The sequence below is a fragment of the Tachyglossus aculeatus genome, unplaced genomic scaffold (genome assembly GCF_015852505.1).
Source record: "Tachyglossus aculeatus isolate mTacAcu1 unplaced genomic scaffold, mTacAcu1.pri scaffold_124_arrow_ctg1, whole genome shotgun sequence".
Lineage (NCBI taxonomy): Eukaryota > Metazoa > Chordata > Mammalia > Monotremata > Tachyglossidae > Tachyglossus > Tachyglossus aculeatus.
Window position 1 is genome coordinate 734008 of NW_024044853.1, and position 7622 is coordinate 741629.

The 7622-nt window shown below is 45.0% G+C and overlaps 1 pseudogene; it reads left to right on the forward strand.

The window, feature by feature from the left end:
* The first annotated feature begins 3396 nt into the window (after positions 1 to 3396).
* LOC119922786 lies at positions 3397 to 4291 on the forward strand (annotated as a pseudogene).
* The last annotated feature ends 3331 nt before the right edge of the window (positions 4292 to 7622 follow it).

The following is a 7622-nucleotide window of genomic DNA, read 5'->3' on the forward strand; positions in this document are numbered from 1 at the left end:
CTTTCAGTCACACCTAGAAGGGCTTGGTATATCAAAGCAGTCATTCTACCAGTTCAATTCAGAACGGTGTTTGTTAGAAACAATCCCACAGAGAGAGATATGGTCCTCTTAAGGCAGTGCCCATTCCATGGTTCTAGGAACTACATTATCTGATTTGAAAGGTCTTCTGAATGGTGCTGGAACATTCTGTATAAGCTTAAAATGGAATGGGAAATCTGATTGCCTCTTCAAATTGACAACAGAGTGAGAGGATTATAATACCTCCCTGATTTTTGCTTTTTAAATCTGGTTGAACCCTGGTTCTCTCCTCCCTCCCACTTGTAAAAATGGATGTTAACCAATCAATATCATACGGGTAGGTGACACTTTTTTTTATTTCTGTGAAAGAGACTTCATTTTGGCTGAATTTTACAAATCTTCAGGATGAAATGACAGATGAAAGGTATTGAATATAAAAGGTATTATAACTGTGGTATTTGTTAAATGCTCACTACGTTCTAAGCACCACACTGTAGCAGTGGGGTAGATGCAAGAAAGTCAGGTCCCACAAGGGGCTCACAGTCAATTGAAATTGAATCCCCATTTTGCAGATGAGGAACCTGAGGCACAGAGAATTTAAATGACTTGCCCAAGGTCACACAGCAGGCGAGTGGCACAACCTGTATTAGAAGCCAGGTCCTCTGATTCCCAGGCCAGTGCTCCCAGGCCACGTTGCTTCTTTGGGGAAAGTTCTATAAGGGCCAGGTCATGGATTCTGTGGCTCTCAGGACCAACATGGTTATTACATGTAAGTATTATTAACCTGGAAATGGTATGGACTTAATCCTAACCAGTTTTTGATACTCGGTAATGAATCAATCCCCTTCTCAGGGTCGCACATGGAGAGTTTCTAGTACTCTATCACTCTCGACTACTGGAGGGAGAGTCAAGCAGAGGCCTGTCCATTCCATTCCACTCTTAGCTTGGGCAATGGCTAGCGAGTGGAAGGCAATCTGCTACCAGGCAAAACTCACCTATGCTGGTCAGCAGCGGCATGAGAGAGCCAAGGGCAGCGACCCAAATTAACTTTGTAGAAGAAGGCAATTGTAAACCACTTTTTATTTTTACCAGGTAAACCACTTCTGTATTTTTGCCAAGAACACTCTATGGATACGCTACCAGAACGATTGCAGTTGGAGGTGGGACATTCTGGGAGAGATGTGCCCATGGCATTTCTATGGGTTGGAAATGACTCGATAGCAAAAGACAAGATAAGACAATAAATCAATAATTGGTATTTATTGTGCGTAAACCGTGTGCAGAGCACTGTATTATACCCTTGGGAGGGTACAGTACGATAGAGTTGGTAGACACATTCCCTGTAACAAACAGAACTTGTGAAATACCTTTCAAGGGTTGGATTATCCTTTAGGGAGCAGGTCGGGATGTGATTGCCTGGTCCTCGAACTGTAAACTCGTTGTGGGCAGGGAATGTGTCTGTTATAATGTACTCTACCAAGCACTTAGTCAGTGCTCCGTGGATAGTAAGTGCTCAATAAATGTGACCAATAGATTGATGTAAATGTCCTTATTTCTCCTGTCTGTAATCTATTTTAATGTCTATTCCCCCTACAGGGGATAAGCTCCTTTAAAAAAAATATAGTATTTGCTAAGTGCTGTTCGACCACGAAGAGACACCGTAAGCAGAGAAAGGATCCAAGGTGGCAGTTAACACCGTGACCTTCCCACCCAGAATGGGGCAAAATGAGTCTCGGTTGGGTTGGATCTGGAAACAAAGAGACTTAGCACTGTATTAAGTGCTGGGGTAGATACAAACTAATCAGATTGGACACACTCCATGTTCCACAAGAGGCTCACAGTCTTAATCCCCATTTCATGGAAGATGTAACTGAGGCATAGAGACATGAATTGACTTGCCCAGGGTCACACAACAGACAAGTGGTAGAATGTGGAATAGAACCCAGGTCCTTCTGTGAGATACCTCTAGACTGCAAGCTCCCTCTAGACTGAAAGCTCCTTGTGGGCAGGGAATGTGCCTACCAACTCTATTTTATTATACTCTCCCAAGTGCTTAGTACAGTGTTCTGTCCACAGTACGTGATCAGTAGATGCCATTGATTGATTGATTAATTCCCAGGCCCCTGCTGCATCCACTAGGACAAAATGCTTCTCCTGTGGTTAGCGATCATGTCTACCAATTCATTAGTATTGTACCCTCCTAGGCATTTAATACAGTGCTCCGCACATAGTAAGCGATCAGTAAATACCATTGATTAGATCAATCAATCAATCAATCGTATTTATTGAGCGCTTACTATGTGCAGAGCACTGTACTAAGCGCTTGGGAAGTACAAATTCGCATCACATAGAGACAGTCCCTACCCAACAGTGGGCTCACAGTCCAAAAGGGGGAGACAGAGAACAGAACCAAACATACCAACAAAATAAAACAAGTAGGATAGAAATGTACAAGTAAAATAAATAAATGAATAAATAAATAGAGTAATAAATATGTACAACCATATATACATATATACAGGTGCTGTGGGGAAGGGAAGGAGATAAGACGGGGGGATGGAGAGGGGGACGAGGGGGAGAGGAAAGAAGGTGCTCAGTCTGGGAAGGCCTCCTGGAGGAGGTGAGCTCTCAGCAGGGCCTTGAAGGGAGGAAGAGAGCTAGCTTGGCGGATGGGCAGAGGGAGGGCATTCCAGGCCCGGGGGATGACGTGGGCCGGGGGTCGATGGCGGGACAGGCGAGAGCGAGGTGCAGTGAGGAGATTAGTGGTGGAGGAGCGGAGGGTGCGGGCTGGGCAGTAGAAGGAGAGAAGGGAGGTGAGGTAAGAGGGGGCGAGGTGATGGACAGCCTTGAAGCCCAGGGTGAGGAGTTTCTGCCTGATGCGCAGATTGATCGGTAGCCATTGGAGGTTTTTGAGGAGGGGAGTAATATGTCCAGAGCGTTTCTGGACAAAGATAATCCGGGCAGCAGCATGAAGTATGGATTGAAGTGGAGAGAGACACGAGGATGGGAGATCAGAGAGAAGGCTAGTGTAGTAGTCCAGACGGGATCGGATGAGAGCTTGAATTAGCAGGGTAGCAGTTTGGATGGAGAGGAAAGGGCGGATCTTGGCAATGTTGTTGTTGCCAATTAGATGTTGTTCATACCCTCCTTTTGTCCAACCCACATGCTGGAGCTCCAAGAGGATGGATCATAGGGCACAGAATCAGAGAAAACATTCCAGAGACCATGGACAACTCTTCGGAGCTGAAGAACTTCCAGGGAGAATATTTTTGGGAAAAAAAATGCATTTTGACTGAATTTGTTCCCTTCATTATTATTTCTTATTGGGTTTTGTTGCAGATGCATTTCCCCTCTGCTGAACCCAACTAAAGGGAACATATGGAGAAGAGAAACAATGTGACAGAATTTATTTTCTTCGGAATTTTGCAGAACCAGGTGTTACAGAGAATTGGGTTTGCCCTCTTTGTCCTCTACATGGTAACATTGTTGGGAAATCACCTCATAATGATAACCATCAATGGCAGCCCCCGCCTCACCTCTCCCATGTACTTCTTCCTCGGCTACCTCTCCTTTGTCTGCTATTCCACCACCACCACCCCGAAGATGATGGCTGACCTATTTGCTGAGAGAAAAACCATCTCGTTCAGTGGCTGTATGACCCAGCTGTTCGCCATGCACTTCTTCTACGGCTCAGAGATCTTCCTCCTCACAGTGATGGTCTACGACTGGCGTGTGTCCATCTGTAGACCTTTGAGCTACCCAATCATCATGAGCCAGTGGGTGTGTCAAATAATGGTGACCACCGTCTGGGGCGGTGCGTTTCTACACTCCATAATTCAGTCCCTCCTCACCATCCAGCTTCCCTTCTACGGCTCCAACGTGCTAGAACACTACTTCTACGATGTGAATCACTTGCTGAAACTTTCCTGCACCGACACCTCTGTGGTGGTCCTGATGGTGGTGGCCAACAGTGGGATGATCTCGCTGGTGGCCTTCTTCATCCTGGTCATATCCTACACCATCATCTTGTTCACCCTGAGGACCCAGTCGCCTGAGGGGAGGCAGAAAGCTCTCTCGAACTGCAGGGCTCACATTGTCGTGGTCTTCTTATTCTTTGACCCATCTCTTCATGTACATTCGTCCCTCTCGCACTCTAGCAGTGGATAAGATGGCCACTTAATTTAATACGGTTATGCCTCTGATGCTCAATCACCTCATCTACACCCTGAGGAACGCCAAGGGGAAAAGCTCTTTGAGGAATTCGAGGAGGTGAAGTATGTTTTCAGGGGGAAAATTAACACTGTGGTCAGCATGGGGTTTCCTTATCATCAGTGCTATTTGCCAAGTGCTTAGTGTGAGCAGACCACTGAGCGGGAGTGCCCTAGTGGATGGACCATGGGCTTGGCAGTAAGGAAAACCTGGGTTCTAATCCTGACCCCACCACTTGTCTGTTCTTTGACCTGGGGCAAATCACTTGACTTCTCTGTGACTCAGTTGCCTCATTTGTAAAATGGGGATCAAGACTGTGAGCCCCATGTGAGACAGAGCCTGTACCCAGCACTTACTACAGTGTTTTGCACACAGTAAGTGCTTAACAATTACCATCATCATCATTATTATTATTACTAAGTGCTTGGGAGAGTACAATACAACAGAGTTGATAGATATATTCCCTGCCCACAACGAGTTTAAAGTCTAGAGATGAGTTTGGATGTAATTGGTAGATTATGTTGGTAAGAATCTGAGATGACTTTTCTCTGTAGGCATTTTGGTGAAAGTAACAAAAACTGGGACTTAATGTTGACTGCGAAGACCGATTTAAAAACTATATGAAACCAAATTCAATGTTTTGTTGTGAAATGGCAGAGTTTGTATCTCTGGTGGGTGAAAACAAGCTTGTTGTGAGTAAGGTATGTGTCTACTGACTCTGTTTTATTGTACTCTCCCAAGAACTTAGAGGAGTGTTCAGCACTCAGTAAGTGCTCAATAAATAAAATTGATAGGGCCTGAGGAAGAAATTACTGCGTTATGAATGATCATCCTGCCATCCCACTGAGGTCAGTCATTCGGTCAATTAATTGAGTGCTTACTGTGTCCAGGGCACACAACACGAGGTAGGGCGGAAGAGCCAGGGAGAGATTTAGAAGCTGGGACGTGGGGTTAGGTTGGGGAAATTGGCAGAACGAGAAAACCTATTGGTTTATTCTTTCACTAGTTCTCTGTCTCTTCTACCCCCAATTCTCTCTAGTCTCTTCTCCCACCATCCAGTATGTTGCTGTCCCTGCTACCACAAATCCTCCCACCTCCACCCCACCTATCTCCTAAATTGCCGAAGCCCTTGAAGCAGTTTGTAGATATTTCCATTGTTTCTCAAAAAACATGTAAATTGCCCTTATAAGTGATGACAAACAGCCACGTTTATCCTGTTGTAGCATCTGTGTCCTGAGAAGGCAGAAACACATTCCATTTCTGCAATTTCCTGCCTGGTAATCTTTGGGTGGGAGCAGAGTAGAGCTAGGTAAGGCGGCCAATGAAGCCCTTGGCTTGTGTGCAGAGGAGAAAGTAGCCCTAGAAGAACCCGAGTACCTACAGCCTCCCTGACCCTCTCTTTATGCCACTGCTTGCTCCAAGTCACCTTCAATTAATCAATTGCATTTATTGATAGCTTACTGCAAGCACTGTGCTAAGCTCTTGGGAGAGTACAGTATAACAGAGTCAGTAGACACATTCCTTGCCCACGATGAAGGAAGCAGGAGGGTTTGAACTTTGATTCATCAGCCCACCTCCCAGGGCTGATCAAATCACCATAGGTCAGATAATTGGGTGGCAGCATCCACGGATTACCATCACCAGGGCCTTCCCACCATTTACTGGGCTCCTGGGCTGTCCTGTATCCTGCCACCATGGCACACCTTGTGTTTGTAACTAACCCCAGTGGCTTCAGTAGCAGCAGCATCAACAACAACAGCAGCAGCAATCAGGTACTTAAATGTCTGACCCAGAGCCAGAGCTATGCTGGTGGTCTGATTTCCAGACTAGCCATTGCCCAGACGTTTTCCCTAAGTGGGCCAGACCTGTGTGTGGAAGGCTGCCTCTCCCTCTGGTCATCCTGTCCCCACCTCCCTTCATTCCCCACCCTTGCTGTAATTTCATTTTGGGTCATCTTTAGTAATTTCATGACAGAAAGAAATAACAATTTACGTAGGTAGCTGACACAATTTTTCTGTTTTTTTAATGGTGTTTTTTAAGCATTTACTAGCCTAGGCACTATGCTAAGTGCTGAGGTAGAATAATAATGATGCTATTTGTTAAGTGTTTACTATATGCCAAGCACTGTTCTAAGCCCTGAACAAGCTAATCAGAGAGGACATGGTCCATGTCCCACATAGGACTTACAGTCTTAACCTTCACCTTACTGATAAGGTAATTGAGGCACAGAGATATTAAGTGACTTGCCCAAGGTCTCACAGCAGACAAGTAGTGGAGTCGGAGTTAGAACCCAGGTCCTTCTGACTGTCAGACTCATACTAGGCCATGCTGCTTCTCACTGACTCCATAGTTCTGGAGCCCAAAACCTAAGTCCCTTAATTCAGACACACATCATCATCCCAACTCTCAGTTAAGAGTATGTACTGAACACCTACAATGTGCTGAGAACTAAGCTAAGCACTTGGATAAGTACAGTAGTAGTGAAGGATATGGAGCTTATCATTTCTGCATTTTCCCTTCTCTCTAGTAGCATATATTTTTATGTTTGCCTCATTCATTAGAGTGTAAGCTTCCTGTAGTTGGGAAATACATATATCTCTTTGTTACTGGGTACTACTCAAGTAAGAAATAAATAAATAAATGATGGTATTTGTTAAGCGCTTTACTATGTGCCAAACACTGTTCTAAGTGCTGGGATAGATACAAGGTAATCAGGTTGTCTCACTTGGGGCTCACAGTCTTAATTACTATTTTGCAGATGAGGAATCTGAGGCACAGAGAAGTTAAGTGGCTTGCCCAAGGGCACACAGCAGACAAGTGGTGGAGGTGGGATTAGAACCCACGTCCTCTGACTCCCAAGCCCGTGCTCTTTCTACTAAGCCATGTAAACTGCACCAAGTGGAAGTCAATAAAGATTACTACCTCTATATCCATACTCACACACACACAAAAAAATCACAGAGGATTACCACTCATTAAAACCAACATCATTAGAATAGATTGGAGTACAGCAATAGTGGCAGGAGAACTTCAGTGAAACATTATTTGTAATGGTGTCAAAAGTTTGAATCGAGTGGTTCTGTATAGGGAGACTGCACCTGTTCCACCTAGCAGTCATCTCACAATGCTTGTCAGAGGAGAGAGACTGTGGATGACTCAGTGCAAACCACTGCCACTATGGTAAAAACAACTCACACCCATGATCTGTTGGTAGTTCAGATGCAACTCTTCAACCTTGGCCATTGGTGCTCGAGCCACGTTCAACCGTATGAAAAGGGGCCAGAAAACGTTCACTCTTGGGACAAAATGTGCAAGAGATTCTCTCTCATGGATGCAGTCACATCTTAATTACTGAATGCAGAGCTGTGTATTTACTAGATGTTTGGGGATCCTAC